Source organism: Choloepus didactylus, chromosome 4 (genome assembly GCF_015220235.1).
Source record: "Choloepus didactylus isolate mChoDid1 chromosome 4, mChoDid1.pri, whole genome shotgun sequence".
NCBI lineage: Eukaryota > Metazoa > Chordata > Mammalia > Pilosa > Megalonychidae > Choloepus > Choloepus didactylus.
The window spans coordinates 73,668,870-73,685,232 of NC_051310.1; the positions used below are offsets into that span (position 1 = coordinate 73,668,870).

Sequence of the window (16,363 nt, forward strand, 5' to 3'; positions counted from 1 at the left end):
TTGTCACCCCTGTCTGCTTCCTGAGTCTGCCTGCCCTGCCCTGGCTCCCCTGGCTCCGTCTCCTGGGGCCTCATCCTATAGCCTTTGGCCACGGGGTGCCCTCACCCCGGCAGGCACAGCTAGAGGGTCTGACCTTTTGGATTCTGTGGCACAGACTGTGGTGACCCTCTGGGGCCTCGTGGGTTCCCTCAGCACTTCATGGCTTAGCTTTAGAGCATCGTTCATTCTCTCTCCCTCTCCCTCCCACCTTCCCTCTTCTCCTCCCCTTTCTCTTATTCCCCCTCTTCCTTCTCTTCTCTCCTCTTCCTCCTTCCTCTCTTTCCCTCCCTGCCTGCTCCATCCCCCACCATCCACCTGCATGTCCTTCCACATTTCTCCCCTCAGGTTCTGGTGGGTCCCGTCCTAGAATCCCAAAGGGGAACTGAGGGGAATGCATCCCTCTCCTGCTTTTGCTTCCTGCCGTAGCTTCCCTGGCGTTCCTTCCCACTGGGGGCTCAGCCCGGAAGGAGCACAGGACACCTGCCTGTCTCTCAGTTGCCTCTTTCCCCAGCTTTCTGCCTGCCAGAGCCCCTCAGCCTCCAAGCGGTGCTTTCTGCATTTCTTGGTCCTGAAGTCCTGAGGTCGTCCTGTCCCTGGAAGATACTAAAATTCTCTGATCTAGTGTAATGGGTTTCCCTGGGAAGGCCCTTGAAATGCTGATGGAGCCTCCTGAATTCAGAAAAGTGTTTAATTGCTTTCTCTGTCTCCACTGTGCCTGGATTTTAAGACTTTATTCTCTCCGCAGGGAGGTTACAAAAAGGCAGATTTGAGGCTCAGAGATGATCATAACCTCTTTGGTTCTGAGTGGAAATCCATCTCCTGCTGAAAGATGGCAAGGAAACATAATTTAAGGAAGAAAAATATAAACTTCTAAAATTGGTTGGTTATTACAACATTACAATATAATATGGCTACATCAAGATTTATCTCACCACTTCCCAATGGATTTGCTATCATGAATAGTGCTGGGAGAGGCTTTTTTGTTTTTTTTACTTCTTTTTTAATGCAATTTTATTGAGATATATTCACATACCATGCAATCATCCAAAGTGTACAAACAGTTGTTCACAGTACCATCATATAGTTGTGCATTCATCACCACAATCAATTTTTTCAACATTTTCATTACTCCAAAAAATAAAAATAAGCATACAAATAAAAATAAAAGTAAAAAGGAATAACCAAAACATCTCATACTCCTACTCCCCACCATTATTCATTTACTCCTATTTTTCTACTCATCTCTTCATATACTGGATAAAGGGAGTGTGAGCCATAACTTACTTCTTTTTTTTAAATTCAATTTTATTGAGATATATTCACATACCATATGTCATCCAAAGTGTATAATCAGTTGTTCACAGTACCATCATATAGTTGTGCATTCATCATCCCAATCTATTTTTTGAACATTTTCCTTATACCAGAAAAAGTGAAAATAAGCATAAAAAAATAAAAGTAAAAAAAGAACACTCAAATCATCCCCCCCATCCCATCCTATTTTTCATTTAGTTTTTCTTCCCCATTTTTATACTCATCCATCCATACACTGGATAAAGGAAGTGCGATCCACAAAGCTTTCACAATCACACTGTGGGGAGAGGCTTTTATACATGTGTTTTTCTATACTAGAACTCTTATCTATAGGCTAAATTCCTAAAAGTGTGATTCAAAGGGTATGTACATTTTAACTTTTATTTATGCTGCTATATACTTTTTCAATCTGTACTCCTGCCAGAAATGGAAGAGAATGCTTGTTTCTCTACATCTTTACCACTGGGTGTTAGAGATTCTTTTTGTTTTCCACCAATCTGAACAGATTTAAGAACAAAAGTATTTTGTTTTTTACTTCTCATTTCTTTGATTAGGTGGGAGGTGGTACATTCTCAGCTTTCTGCATGCCCTCTATTGAAGGATATCTTTCACCCATTGTCCAATAAGGCTCTGTTCTTTTTAACTATCAGCTGCATGCAATAAGAAGTCTAACTATGTCAGGTATGTTGAAAAAGAAATACCCTCTCCCAATCTCCTTTAACTCTGTAAATATTGTATTTGTACTTTGCCATAGGCATGCATTCGAAAAGAAAGAAGTCTGAGAAGTATGACTTTTTATTAAAGGATTTAAACACATAAATAAATGGAGAAATGTACTATGCTCATGGATGGGAAAACTAAATATGAAGAATCTACCCTTTTGAAGTTAATTTAAAAATATAATACCCCAGTTTCAATTAATACCCTAGGCTTTTGTTTTAACTGGGCCAAAATCATCTATAAATATTGGCAAATAATATTTCAAAAAGAATAATAAGAGGGGACTTGTAGCAGATATAAAAATATCACCATACAAAATATAGCCATACAAATCAAAAGACTATAGCATTGGCACCAAAATGGAAAAATAAGTCACTGAAAGAAGGTAGATTTTGCAAGCAAATTGAAGTATAGATGCATTTTATTTTAGAGGGAAAAGATGGTGTATTTTATTTATGTTGTCCTAATCAATCATGTTGGAAGACAATAGAGTCCAGTGCCAACAATATGCCATGTATATGAATAGATTCCAGGTGGGTTTTAAATCTAAATGTAGGGCAGAAAGTAAGACTATACAAATACTAGGAGAAAGTTTAGAAAACTATGTGTATAATATTAATTGAAGAAGGTCTTCTTAATCAAGACAGAAATCCAAGAATGATAAAGAAATAGATTGGTAGATTGGGCTACATTTTAGCATATTTTCTTTTGATCTTTAAATGTGCACTTTACATTCTTGATTTTTCTCCTGATCTTTCTCCTGAATTTTTTCACTTCCTCAGTGTTTTCCCCATCACATATAAGACTTCAAAATATAAACCTTAGCTTCTTCACTATGTTCCATTTCATGCACGTGCTGTCATTTATTTAGGACTTACACTTTTTTAATCAAAAGTCATGATCCTTATATAATTTCAAAGGGAGAAAATACATACCCTAATACCTAAAATAGAAAAATGGCTGCAAGACTCATGGTGAATACAGTACCAACTCTCAGGGTGAGACAATTTGGTATCATATTGTAAACTAGACCTGTGCTGTCATATGTAATCCAGTGGGAGGGAAAATGCTTAATAAAATGTTAGTGTATCAGAATAAACAAAGAAGGAACTGATTCAGCCCCTTCCCAACCAGGTAGATGGAGAAATAAAAGATGGATTATATATTCCAGGGAAAGGCACTGGATATAGGTGTGCAGCAAAATTATTATATAAGATCAACAACATTTTTAAGAGAAATTTCTTTGATAGTAACCCAAGGATTCTCATAAAATAAACACTTTCTACGAGTTTTAAGTAGAAATTTGGTTCTGCAAATTGGGCAGTAATGCCATTGTTACATAATTTTCTGACCAGAGAAAGGAGGACATCCTGTAAACAGTCACAATTTGTAATTGTTGGCTGGCGGCCAACAAAGGTTCCTACTTCATTTTCTTTTTGGATAGAAGTTTGGTAGAGGAACACTATGGACATTATCCATCTGTATTTTCACAATGCATTCAATAACGAGGTCTCAAAGCATATTGGTAAAACAGAAAACTGCATTTGGAATCAGACGAGTTGGGTTCAAGTCCCTGAACTATCACTTACCTGTTGTTAACCATGGAGAAGTCACTTCACCTCAGAGTCCAAGTTTTCCATTTGTACATGAGGGTATTGGAGTTTAGGTTCTTTCTGAAGTCCCTTTAAGCCAGAACATTCTGCTGTTGTATATACCCTATGACAACCCTGTAGTAAAGATGGCTCAATGTAGTCTGGATGTCTCTTTGGTTAGGTAGGATTCATCTGTCAATTATCATAGCTAAAGAATATGTTTATCTGGTAATAGTTTCATTCCACCTGGAAGGGGTCTTTAGTAGTTCACTGCAAGGCTGTCTTCATTCCTGTCTAGCCATCGTATAAATGCTATAGGTCAGGGATTGACAGACTTTTACATAAAGGGCCAGATCATAAATATTTCAGGGTTTACGTGCCCTCTGGTCTCTTTTGCAACTGCTCGGCTCAGACCCTATGTGAAAGCAGCCTGTAGCAATATATAAGTGAATGGACATGGCCTGTTCTGATAAAGCGTTATTTACAACAGGCCATAGTTTGTGAACCCTGCTATAGGAGAGAGAGAACATTAGTGGCCCATGGATCCAATTATCATTTATTTGACTAGCTTTTACTTAGCCCCTGCTATGTGCCACCTACGGTGCTAAGTCCTGGGGTGGCATGTGAGTTCCTACTTCCAGGTGCTGGCTAGTGAGCAGACAGCATGTAAATGAGGTCAGGGTCCTCCCCTGCAGGTAGGGCAGTGACCCAGGTGTCCACCAGGTACTGGGAGCACCCAGGGCAGGAAGTGCCAAAGTCTGCCTGGGTGGGGAGGGGTAGGCAGGGGACCCAAGCACAAAGGAAGCCACCTGACTTCTGATAGGTAGGAGTTTGGGTGGGCTTTCTCTAACATGATGAAATTCAAAACCATTGGAAATAGACCCTTGAATTTCGATGGAAAGACAAAAGCAAAGAAACAAAACCAACTGTTCCAGTGGGAACAGAGTGCTGCTGTTTAATTGGTAGCTTTGTGTGAGTTTCTGAATCTGCACTAATGAGAAGGGGATAAACATGTCCCCTCGAATCAGGGGGTTGAACTTTTCTATACTTCAGGCCGGATCGCATCTAAAGGGTGGTTTGCTTTTCTTGATAGGCACCACTCTGTGGGTCATTAGCAAATGGGAAGACATCTTGATGAAGGCATTGAGGAAATAAGAAAGCAGCCAGGAAGACGTAATATCACATAACTCCAGGGAGGGGGCACAAAATAATAGCTATCTTCAACTCTCTAGAAGGTGATCATGTGGTAGAGGATTAGCTTTATGTGGGTCCCAGTTGGGGAGAGGTGCAAATGGAGTGTGGACCACTTGTAGGTGGCACAGTCCTGTGAAAGAATGGTTCTCAAAGTGTGATTCCTGGATCATCACCTTCTCCCGAGAGCTTGTTAGAAAAGCAAATTCTCAAACCCCACCTTGGACCTGTTGCATGTGAAACTCGAGGGCTGGAGCCCAAAGTATGTGTTTTAAAAGCCCTTCAGATGATTCAGATGCACACTCAAATTGAGAACCTGCATTCTACTGCAGAGTCTGCAAATTTTTTCTGTAAATGGATTTGAGGACCAGGGTGTCTGTCAGCTCTACTCAACTCTGCTATTGTGGCAACATGTGAACAAATGAGCTGAGCATGGCCGTGTTTCAATAAAACTTTATTTAATTTCGAACAAGCTCCAGGAGATTTGAATGCAGCTGGGTATGAGGACAACAGTTGAGTATCAAGGAATGGATGCGGAAGCTGAAATTCACAGGAAAAGTGACTTGTCAGGGTCAAACTGCTAATGGGCTGTGGACCTCAAATTCAGGCCTTATGTAACTCAAAATTTTTAGGGGGAACGGGTAAGCATAGGTTAAAATGTGGAAGACCAGTAAAGCCATGCAGAGGTTTTATGCAATACAAAATAAACGCCCCTGAGGTTTCAATGACAGTAGTGCTACGATATAAGCAGTATTTAAGGGAGATTCATTTTACAAAGTTGTAAAGGCTATCTAGGAGTGGACCTAGTACTTTGTTTTATTTTAGATTGAACTTTTTCTCTGGAGATCATTGTAGAGTCACATGCAGTTGTAAGAAATAATACAGAGAGATCCAATGTACCTTTTACCCAGTTTCCCCCAGTGGTATCATCTTGCAAAACTATAGTACAGTGTAACAACTGGGATATTGACATTGATGTAGACAAGATACAGAACATTCCATTACCACAAGGATACATCACGTTGCACTTTTATAGTCACATCCACCTTCCTCTCATCCCTACCCCCTCCATAACAATCTGTTCTCCATTTCTGTGATTTTTGTTACTTCAATGATGCTATATAAATTGACTCAAACAGTATGTGATATTTTGAGATTGGCTTTTTCCACTCTGTGTAATTCTTTTGAGATCCGTCCAAGGGTTGTGAATAACGATAGTTCACCCCTGTTTATTGCTGAGTAGTATTCTATGGTATCGATGTATCACAGTTGGTTTAACCATTCACCTGTTGAAGGTTTGGGGTTCTTTCCAGTTTAGGGCTCTTACGAAGGCAGCTGCTAGAAACACACCTGCACAGGTTTTTGTGTGAACATAAATTTTCATTTCTCTAGGATAAATGCCTAGGAGAGCAATATTTGGGTTGTTTAATGAGAAACTGCCAAATGTTTTCCAGAGTGCCTTAGCATTTTACATTCCCACCAGGAAGTAGCAGGATTCATTCCCTCTACATCCCAGCCAGCATTTGTTGTCACTTTTGTTATTTTAGCCATTCTCAGAGGTGTATAGTGCTATCTCATTATAGTTTTAATTTGCATTTCTCTGATGGCTAATAATGTTGAACATCTTTTCATGTGCCCATTTGTCATCCTTTTTACTCTTCAGTAAAATGTTTCTTCATATATTTTGCCCATTTTCTAATTAGGTTGTTTGCTTTTTTATTGTTGAGTTGAGAGTTTTGTTTTTTTTAAAAACATATTATAGATACTGGTCCTAGAATATGTTGAAAATGGGGTTTGCAGATTTTTTCCCAGTCTGTAGCTAGTCTTTTCATCCTCTTTCACAGAGGAAAACATTTTAATTTTGACAAGGTCTAGTTTATTAATTTTTCCTTTTTTCGGATTGTGCTTTTTGTTGTCAAGTCTAAGAACTCTTTGCCTAGCTCTAGACACTGAAGATTTTCTCCTGTGTTTTTTTCTAAAAGTTTTAAAGTTTTACATTTTACATTTAAGTCCATGATCCATTTTGAGTTAGAGGTTTTTTTGTTGTTGTTTTGTTTTGATTTTAACTACGGATATCTGCCTTATACCATTTGTTGAAAAACTATCCGTCCTCCATTGAATTGCTTTTGCACCTTTGTCAAAACAAACAAACAAACAAACACCTCTTGAGGATATTTCTGTGAGTCTATTTCTGGGTTCTTTGTTGTTTTCCACTTATCTATGTGTCCCTTCCCCCACCTACATCACACAGTCTGGGCTGGTATAACTATAAAATAAGTCTTGAAATCAGGTAGAATCAATTTCAAGAAATCAGTAGATTTTTCCCATGTTAATTTTCTTTTTAAAATTGTTTTAACTATTCTAGTTCCTCTGCCTTTCCATGTAAATTGTAGAATAACCTTGTCTATATCTACAAAAATTCTTGCTGGGATTTTGACAGGAACTGCATTAAACCTGTATATCAATTTGGGGAGAATTGGCAAGTTTGTACTATGTTGAGTCTTTCATCAATGAACACAGCATGCCTCTCTGTTCATTTAGATCTTCTTTGATTTTGTTGATCAATATTTTTTGGTATTCAGCATATGATATTGTACATATTTTGTTAGATTTATGCTGAAGTATTTTATTTTTATAGAGTAATTGCAAATGATAGAGTATTTTTCACTTCAGTAGCCACATGTTCATTGTCAGTACATACTTGTGTTTTGTACATTGATCTTGTGTTCTGTAAACTTGCTGAATTCACTTCTTAATTTTAGGAGTTTTCATGCTGGTTCTTGGAACTTTCTACGTAGAGCTTTGTGTCATCTGCAAATAGGAACTGTTTTATTTCTTCCTTTCCAATCTATAGGCTGGTTATTTCATTTTCTTGCCTTAAATCACTGGCTAGAACTTACATTAATGTGTTGACTAACAGTGGTGAACGCAGACATCCTTACTTTGTTCTCAGTCATAAGGAGAAAGCATTCAGTATTTCACAATTAAGTGTAGTATCAGCTGTAGATTTCTGTAGGTGCTGTTTATCAAGTTGAGGAAGTTCTCGTCTGTTCCTATATTTCTGAGAATTTTTTATCATGAACAGATATTGAATTTTGTCAAATGAGTTTTCTTCATCAATTGATAAGATCATATAATTGTTCTTCTTAGCCTGTTAATATAGTGAATTACATTGATTGAATTTCAAATATTGAACCAACCTTGCCTCCTGGAATAAACCCCACTAGGTCATGGTGAATAATTCTTTTTATATTGAATTGAATTCCATTTGCTAATATGTTGTGAAGGGCTTTTGCGTCTATATTCATGAGGAATATTGGTTGGTAGTTATATTCTTTTATGAGGTCATTGTCTGGTTTTGATACCATGATAATTCTGGCTTCATGGAGTGAATTGAGAAGTGTTCCCTCCTCCCCTATGTTCTCGAAGAAATTGTGTACAATTGATGCTAATTCTTTGAACATTTGTTAGATTTCTCCAGTGAAACCATTGGGGCCTGGATATATCTTCTTTGGGAATTTTTTAATTAAACTTATAATTTCCTTAATGATTATAGGTCTAGTCAAATTATTTCACATTGGGTGGGTTGTGGTGATTTGTGTTCTTCTGGTCTATTTCGTCTAAGCTGTCAAACTGATGTGTGTAGAATAGTTTATGGTATTTCCTTATTATATTTTTTATGTCTGCAGGGTCTGTAGTGATATCCCTGTTTCATTCAGATATTGATCATTTGTCACTTTTAACTTTTTATTTTTAAGTAATTGCAGACTCAAAGAAAAGTTGTAAAAAAGTAGAGTTCCCATGTTGCCTTCCTCTGGTTTATTACAGAGAAAAGGATGTAATACAGAAACAAGCATAAAAGTAAGGCTCTGCATTGCAGGCAAAGGTTGCCTCCCAGCAAAAGATCTGGAGAGGTTGAAGTTCCCTCCAGTTGTCCTCCCTCTGTAGGCTGTACCAGCTGCCCTTTCTCTCTTGGAACCACCAACGTGTGCACATGACACCTCAGAACCAAGGAGCCCAAGTCGGAGTCTTGGCTGGGCTGCTTCTACCCTGCTCTTCACATAGGCCCATTATCACTAGGGTACCAACCCCACCATGTGAGAGCCACCTCCACTCTGAAACCAGGTGCTAACCATCCGTGTCACTGTTATCAGTAAGCAGTTCACCTTGGACCCATGATTACAGAACAAAAATATTTATCACTACATATCACACCATGACCAGCTTCTTCTCTTACTTCAGCAAAACAACTCAGAGCAGTTCCAGGCCTGCTGGGATTAGCCCTCTTAGTACATCCCCTCATTGAATGCTCTGTCATTCTTACAACCATCTGCTTAACAGGCACTACTACCCCTATTTTAAAGAAGGGGAATGTGATGCTCAAAATGGGCATGTTACCAAGGTGGCAAAGCTGGGAAGAAAGAGAGAAAGTTGTCTCTATGGGACAGGAGCTCAAGCAAAAGATGCCTTTCCAAGAAGAGGACTCCATGGTATGTTGGAATAAGCTGGGAGAAAAAAAGTAGTAGTGAGAGGGAGCTTGCAGGTAATGGAGAGCAAAAGGGTAACTGTAGAAGTGGGTCCCTTGGGAAACAAGAAGGACTCGAGCTCCTGAGACTGGACGAGGAGAGGACACAGGGAAGACAGGGATACTGGTGGGGATGAGTGTCCAAGCTCTATGGCTGGTGGCCTCCGACTCAGTTGTTCTCCACCTGAGCGTACGTTAGACTGTCCTGGAGGGCATGTTAAAGCACAGCATGCTGGGCAGCACCCCTGGAGTTCCTGATTCAGCAGGTCTGGGGTGGAACCTGAGAATGTGCCTTCCTTCCAGGTCTCCAGGTGGTGTGGCAGACATCCAGGAAACCCATTTCAAGAACCACTAACCAGGTTTGTCTGCACAGCGGGGGTCGGGTCATCTGGAAGCAAGGAGCTGGGTCTCCCTGCCAAAGTGTCCACAGGCCCTGATATCAGGGCAACAACCCGCATCAGATGTACCAAAGGTTGATAAATGCCAATGTGTTCAAGGAAAATGTGTTTCAGCTGTTTTGCTTTGATGTGAAAATTGCCCAGTTTAACAAAGACCCAGAGAATAAGGGACCATTTCCATTCCTAATATAGGAAAAATATTTCCTCTTGAATAGGAGCTGTAATTGTCACAGTTAGAAAATTTCCTCGGTGGAGAAGGAAGATGTAGAACAGACTGTCTCTAGGTGGAAAAAGGAGAGCCTTAGGCTGCTCTGGTGGGTTCCAAGCAGGCAAAGCATGTGTTGTGGGGTGGAAACAGCGCTGTCCATGTGAGTATCAGGGAAACACCTTTCAGACAGTTGAGATGCCTCTGGGCTTCAAAAAACGTGGGGACAGTGTGACCAAGGCTTTTGCAAATTGGGGACAAAGCGTCTTTGGCATCTGTGAACATTTTGGAGTATGGCATGGTGAAAAAGCAGGCATGTCGGCCTTGCTGTCCAAATCCTAGGGGATTTACTTGCTGGGAGCCCATCTTCATTTCCTAGGGCTTTCAAAACAAAGCCCACAAACTGGGTGGCTTAAACAGGAGACATTTATTGTCTCACAGTTCCAGGGTGAGACACCAAAATCAAGGTGTGGGCAGGGCCACACTCCCTCTGAAGGCTTTGGGGGAGATCCTTCCATGCCCCTTCCGGCTTCTGGTGTTTGCTGCTAATCCTTGGTGTTTCCTTGTCTTGCAGCTGCAGTACTTTGATTTCTGCCTCCATCTCTAGTGTCTGTCATTTCCCCACTTCTTATAAGGACACCAGTCATGCTAGACGAAGGGCCTCCCCTAATTCATAATGACCTCATCTTAATTTAACCAATTCCACCTACAATGGCCCTATTTCCAAATGAGGTCCCACTCTGAGGTCCTGGGGATCAGGGATTTAACATACATTTTGTGGGGAGGGGACACAATTCAGCCCCTAACAATGATGATGTAGGAAGGTTGTTTAACTCCCCTGGGCCTAGGAGAGGTGGCTTTTACATGGGGTGATAGTCTCTGTTGCACAGGATTGTCGTGAACTTGTAAGAACCAGCATGTTGGAGACATGGAGAAAAAAGTCCTCTTCTGCTCCAACCTCACACAGCAGACTCTTTTCAATTTCACCTATCGGGCCCTGTTTTGGTTTGCTAATGCTGCCAGAATGCAAATACCAGAAATGGATTGGCTTTTATAAAGGGGGTTTATTTGGTTATATAGTTACAGTCTTAATGCCATAAGGTGTCCAAGGTAATGCATCAGCAATTGGGTACCTTCACTGGAGGATGGCCAATGACGTCTGGAAAAAATTCTGTTAGCTGAGAAGGCACGTGGCTGGAGTCTGCTTGCTCCCAGGTTGTGTTTCAAAATGGTGTTCTCCAAAATGTCTGCATCAGCTTCCAATGGCCATCTTCAAAATGTCTGTCTCAGCTCCAGATAGCTGTGAACGTCTTCTGTCTGAGCTTTTATAGGGCTCCAGTAAACTAAACAAGGCCCATGCTGAATGGGCAGGGCCATGCCTCCATGGAAATTATCCAATCAGAGTTATCACCTGCAGTTCGGTGGGGACATCTCCATGGGCACTGAACCAATAGGTTCCCACCCAATCCACACTAATACGTCTGCCCCCACAAGAATGCATTAAAAAATATGGCTTTTTCTGGGGGACATAAATATACAAACCGGCACAGACTCCAAGCAGCTCCAGGTCTGACTCTTCTGAAACCCATGACCTCGGTGGTCCCTGAGGCTCTAAAACCACAGACTCTGGCTTCTGTGCCCCAGACGCTGGTCCCAGTCTGGGAGGAGGCCATCCCGCCAGCACCATCCTGGGGAGGCAGGGAGCCCCGGGATAGCCTGGAGATGGCTCAGCCTCCTGGCTCGACCCACCTGGCACCTGCCCTGTTCCCCAAATCCACCGGCCCAACAGCTCGGACTGATGGCCTTGGTCCCCTGGTGCTCTGACTTAGGTGATGGCAACACCCAATGCTGCTCCTGCCCCGGGTCAGTGTCCTGCCTGTGAGTGGATGTTGTTGCCCCTAAAACAGAAGGGAGCAGCCCCTTCCCCCCGCTGGCTGGCTCTCCATCCCCCCAGATTCCGGGGCTCTCCTGACCCCGACCTGGGCTCACCCACTGCCCATTTGGTTGGGGACCCTTAATTTACCTTTCAAGCATGAAGTTGGAGGACATCCTCATAGCCAGAGCTCAGCACACCCAGCCAGGTGAGAGAGAAACATCGTTTGCTTTTTGTCAAGTGCCTTCAGGGCCTGAACCCACAGGTCTAATGAGGGGTCTCAGGTACAGCAGCCTCTGCTGATGATGGGTGGTCATGTTGAGTTTCCTGAAGAGCAGAGCTGGCAGTGGGAAACCCCCACAAGGGTGATTACCTTTAATTTGCATGATAGGTCTGTTGGTGCTTTGCTCAGTCACCCTGTCTGCCTCAGGAGGAGACTGCAGGTGGGGAGAGGAGATGTGCAGGGCTGCTCCTCTGGCCCAGGTGGTGCCCCTGCTCCCCCACCCAGGAAGGAGGAAGTGGAGCACCAGAATGGGGGGAAAGCCATTAGGGACAGAAGGGACCAGAAGGCTGGGTTGTGTTCCTCTCTGCAGCATGCCCACTGTCACTCTCCCAGGGAACGCGATGGGCATTGTGGGACGGAGCCAAAGGATGGGTGCTTGTGTTTCCTCCTCTCACCCATGAGGAAAGCCTGACCCACCACGATCAGCCTGTCCCGGTCCCCCTGTGCAGCTGAGGAGGGGAACTGCGAAGAAAATAAGATGTGCCGAGTACACTGTTTTAAGCTGTCTCACCCTCAGAACCACTCTCAGAAGTAGGTTCTACTACTATCCTCATTTTCAGACGAGGATACTGAGGCATGGAGAAATCTAGAAACTCTCCTGGAGATGCAAAGCTAATGAATGACGGTGCTGGGTTTCAGCCCCAGAAGTCTGGCCCCCACACCTAACCCCTGGCACCCACCGCACTCCACAGTGTGAGCCGCACCTTGTCCAGCTCCTTTGCCCTGCACCCACTGCCCCCCACAGTGAGAGCTGGGCATGCTCACTTCACCCCAATGTTTTTGCCCCATTGAGCTCTTGGAATACATGGAATAAAAAGAATACTTCTACTTTAAGGGATGGAGGTGGATATTGAGGTGGTTTTCCTTTGCAGTTTCCAGCCAGGAGGCCCCAGGGATGGCAAATCCAGAAGGGCATTGACAGGGTAGAAGGAAATGGAAGGGAGGCAAAGCTTGACGCTTTGCTGCAGGATCTCGGGCAAATGGGTTCTGCCGTGTTCTCAGCTATGGGATGTGGCACTGGCATGCGTCACCGGGAGTGTGGGGTCGTGGCAGCAGAATCCACCTTACGACTTTGAGAGCTCAGCTGGCAGGAGCAGAGCAGCTTCACCATGGGAAGGAGGCTGGCAGACCTCATTTGAAGTTTGGGGATTTCTTCCTTGCTGTTTACTGAACCTCGTCTGTGCACTGGGAGTCTTTGTTCAGGATGAAACCCTGGCACTGCCCTTAGGTGTTGCCGATGGAGTTGGAGAAGCATGACTATGACCTGTGGAAAGAGCAGAGGAAACTCAAGTCAATAAGTAGTGAAATGTCATGTTGGGGTGTTCCTAGTGGAAATGCTTTTGAATTTCAAAGGAAAGGGAAGGGGGCAAGGGCTGGTTGACCTGTGCTGGCTTCACAAGCCAGGTGGGACTTCCTCAGGGAGTAGCCACAGTTCTGCAGACCCTCTGGAGTAGAGCACCCATGGGTTACTGGTTTTGTCTCCTGGCCCGGCAGAACCGTGAAGATAAAACATTGGGGCCTGGACGGAGCCTCTGCCCTCAGGCATTTGTCCATATGTGTTAACTCCCCTGCTAGCCGGCCCGAGACAGATTCTTGTCACAGCTTGCCTGGGACTTCCAGCCTCGCACGATCGATGGACCACACGCGAGTGAACAAACAGATTATGGTAATCACTGGGATCGGCAATAAAAATTGGGGGACCTCCTTAATAAAAGGCAGTGAGGGAGGGCCTCTCTGAGCAGGTGGCCGCATTAAACCTGATAAGTGAGGAATCCACTCTGAATTCCTGGACCCATCCCTTGGCCCCAGGACTGGGGTGAAGGCCAAAGCCAATGTGCATTGTGCGTCAACACCGTAAAGCAAGTAGAAGCTTAAAGGGGGCTGAAGAGTGGTGCTGGGCAGTGGGGTCAGGAGGATGGGAGAGCAGACAGCACTCTTCCTTCCTTGGGGAACTCAGAAACGATTTTAGGAATCATAGTTCATCTCGGAGGGCTAGGAAAGAGTCTGCCCGGCCTCCTGAGCCTTGATGGAACACAAACTGCCTACCCCCCAATGCACATGACCTGGGCATGAAGGCCCTTTCTCTATGTGGCAAGGTCACGCTCCCCGTTCCTCTTTTCTGTCTGTCCTCTCCTCACTGCATTTGCTCCCAAGGGCCTTTGCCCATCAAAGTTGGCCCAGCCACTGGGTCCCATCCCTTTCTAGCCAGCAGCTTTCTGGTCACCCTCTCTGTGTCTCCCTCCTTGGCAGCAGCTAATGGTCTGCACCCCTCAACAGAAGGCATCCCTCTGAGCCCCTCAGATGTGGCCCCTTGAGGTCCCCTCTGCTCTCACCTCCTCCTGGGCTCTCCAGGGCTCACAGGCTACCCCCACACCCAGTTGTGAGGGTGCAGGTGGGCATGGGAGCTGGAACCTTCTGGGAATGGGCAGGGCAACAGGGTACAGCCAAGACAGAGCCAGGAATAGCCCCTGAGCGAAGGTCTCCCTGGGGACCCGTGGCACCGAGGAGAGCCAGCACACCTCATGTAGATGGCAAGAAAGGCAAGTGGAGTCCAGCTTCAGTGGGACACGCTGGAAGGGGGTGAAGATTCCGGGGCGGGGAGGAGGTGATTGAGGGCTGCCAAAGCCTCTCCAGGCCCATCCCCAGGCCCCATCATGCTTTGTTTGGGCATGAAAATGTCTCGCTGTAGGCCATGTCCAGCATGCTGCCAGAGCGTGTTCACAAACACCCACTGGGCCCCAGCCCTCCCTGGCTTCAGAACACCCATGGCTGACCACAGCTCTCCATGAAGGTGCTGCATGAAGATTCTGCTTTTCCCAACCCCAGCCTTCTGTGCCCTCTCCTTCTCCCTTTCCACCTCCAGACCCCCACTACACACAGTCTACACTTCAACCACATTGAACCCTGTCCCAGTCCCGGGACACCCACCACCTGTCCCACCCTCTCTCTGCCCAGAATTCTCCACCATGGGGCACTGGATGGACAGGTCCATGTGTCTCTGGAGCCTTTTCCCTCAGCTGCACCTAAGGCTTCCTAGTGCCCCTCTCTGTGGCTTTAGCACCCCTGGGAGAACTTCTGACACCTGCCTAGCCCGAGGCACTCCACCAACACCAGTTCCCTCGCTCTTCCTCTCCCTTCTTCTGGGAGTTCTTACTTAGCATCTGAGGTCCACGCCAAGTTTTTCCTCTCTTTGAGAAGAGAGCCGTGCAGCAGACAATGGAGAGAGTTGTGGCTCCCTCTGGACTCGGGGTCCCTCTGCACACCAACCTGCTCACCTGGAGCATGCTCAGTACAGGCATCCAAACTCATGTACCCTGTTTCCCACCTCAGGGTTCCAGGGGGCAGAAATAAGTCAACTTTATTTCCACCCTGTCATCCACAATTCCTGGCAAAAGGTAAAAGTTCTCTATGTGAATGATCAGCAGAGATTTCCCAGGGAGGTGGGGCATGAAGGGACTTTGGCTTGTGATGGGCGGAGGCCACTGGGATGGGGGTGGGGTGCCAGACAGAAAAACTACAGTAAACGCTAGGCAGGAGTGGGGAGCAAGAGGAGAGCCGAGAAGCCCAGGACCTGGAGGGTCTGAGGGAAGAAAGAGGCTCGCTGCCCTCGAGGGTCTGCTCCGGGGTGTAGGCAGTCTCTCCTTGGGGCTGAGATGGCTGCTCCCAGCTCCCCTTCTGATTCTGCATGGAGGACCCCTGTGGGCGCCCCCTCCTGCTGGCCTCGGTGACCCTGCAGAGTGGCTGCTGCCTGCTCTGCACCCCGATGCAGTCAGGCTTTGGAGGGTGCCCGTCGCTTTCTTCATTAGCCTATATTTTTGCCTAATAGTTTTATTTTAAAATCATGTCACCTTACAACGGGGAGATGCATAGGGTCCCTGGAGAATTTTCAGACTCCCCATCCCCACCTATCCTCAGTGGGATCCTGGGAACCTGGATGTTGAATTGGCTTTCCGGAATCCCACAAATGGCAGATCACGTGACTGGCCCCAATCCCAGATCTTCGGGATTCTTGGCTTGACTGCTTTTCCAGGGAAGGAGGGGAAGGGCAGGGAGGAGAATCCAGCCAGGACAGCTTCGCTCTCCATCAAAGTTCTGCATCTCTGCTCTCACCCAGAAGCTTCCAAAGCATGCCATTTGTACACAGTCCGCAAGCCCTACTTGCAGCAGCTCGGGGAGCATATGAAGAGTGTCTACAAATTCTTCTTATGGATGATGTTTCCACA

At 45.0% G+C, this 16,363-nt stretch overlaps 1 protein-coding gene across 8 annotated transcripts in view; it reads left to right on the top strand.

Moving 5' to 3' along the window:
• OTUD7A (OTU deubiquitinase 7A) overlaps positions 1–16,363 on the top strand; it is a 441,745-nt gene that overhangs the window by 177,881 nt on the left and 247,501 nt on the right. The window contains exon 2 of one of the 8 annotated variants that reach the window (XM_037832848.1): positions 785–918. The exons of the other annotated variants lie outside the window; for them this stretch is intronic. The gene's annotated coding sequence lies outside the window, so the exon portion shown is untranslated. The remainder of the gene's footprint in view (positions 1–784; positions 919–16,363) is intronic. 8 annotated transcript variants of the gene reach the window in all.